Genomic DNA, 1,667 nt, shown 5'->3' with positions numbered 1-1,667 from the left:
AAGAGGGAGCCCTAAAATCTTTTAAGGATTACATAAGAGCTCCCAAACAGTTTCAACCTTTTTGGCCTTTGGAAAAAAGTATGTTGCTAAAAGGCCCAAGGACATAGTGAATTTTAGCCAAGAAGCTGGTTACTTTTCTTTGGGGTCTTTTTACAGTAACTGCCTAGCCAATTCTACCTCCTATTCTTATCACACCAATTCTGAAGAGGTTACCCAGCTTACGGCTAGGGAATCGGGAAGCAGACTGCTCTGGCTTCTTCGATGCTGAACAGGAATGCAGGGTGAGGCAATTGGAGTACCCCATTCAGTGGGTCTATCTAAAAGACTCCCAAATTGTGTAATTCTTATCTGTAGGGGGAAAACAAAGTCCTTGACTGGTGAATAGGAGATGTGAAGGAGAAGTAAAGACAAGAGTAATTAGATTACAAGTTCTAGACAGGGAACTAGATAAAAGACAGAACAGGGAAAATTTCAAAATGTTCATGTAAGAGTCCATTGGAATTTCTTGAGAGCTTTCAAAAGCATCCCTCTGTTGGGTTCCTCCTCATTTTTCTTTTGTCTGCCAAGCCTGGACACAAGAGTGATAGATTCAAGATTTGCTTTCAGGTATTTTGATAGCTGTTGGAGTGATTAGAATCAGTGCTGGTTCCCTCTCAAAGGCTTCTAGATAGGGGAAGAAAACAAATTTGGCCATCATTTTAGAACAATAGCAGGTCATCTCCCTTAGCTATAGGTGGGCAGTACAGTATTGCAGACCAGGACTTGAAGTCTTACATCTGAGTAGCACTTTCTGATTCAGAACAAAATCATCAATGAGAGATAATTATCTAAATAAGATTTTACATGAACTTAAGCCTAATGTCTGAGAAGTATAATCCCTTGAACTCATAAAGAAATATAGTGATCACTTTACTGTTTGGTTATACTTTCCTTTTGTGTGTTTAAGACCATACATTTGGCCCAAATAAATCAATTTATATTTACAATTAAGGTCGTTTGAGCAGTCTGTTCCTCAGGGATCACATGAGCTTGGGAGGAGCCCCTGGCTCCTTTCTTTTACTAGTTCCATCTATGTGAAGATAAGTCAAAGGTTCTGATCAATCATGGCTGGCTTCACTTGGAAGCATGGAGGAAATGTTTCCTCTGAGTTGACTCTCCTCTTGTAGACTGGGCACTACTTCAAGTCCATCTGGTGGGGTCTCCGAGACCTCACTGATCAAGAGGACAGGTGACTCTCCATAGTTACAGGACATTTTGAGAGATGTTCCATAGTCCCCTGGAACTTAGTTGACCTTGGAGGGCAAGGGGCAAAAACTGTCCTTTAAGTCCCTCTGACTAGATTAGCCTAGGCCTCAAAGTATGGCTGTTAAACATCCAATAAGTTTAGTTTCACCAATCTGGTACTTTTAATTACCATGTGCTATGTAGATAAAGCTTGGGTGAAAAACCAAATGTTCTCAGATAAACCTTGACTACATATATATTTTGTTCCTTAAACTAGTTGACTAAATGATGACCTTAGAGATTTTAAGATTATGTGTCTATTATTTTTGTCTCATCCTTAATATATAATAAACCTAAACATCACTTGCTTAGGCTTTCTCATTTTTTTCTATTTTTGGAAAATATCTCCATTCCCATATCATTTTAACATGATAATTAAAAGT

This window comes from Nannospalax galili, unplaced genomic scaffold (genome assembly GCF_000622305.1).
Source record: "Nannospalax galili isolate Female #2095 unplaced genomic scaffold, S.galili_v1.0 scaffold27, whole genome shotgun sequence".
In the NCBI taxonomy this organism is placed as follows: Eukaryota; Metazoa; Chordata; class Mammalia; order Rodentia; family Spalacidae; genus Nannospalax; species Nannospalax galili.
Note: the sequence above shows the minus strand (reverse complement) of the source record.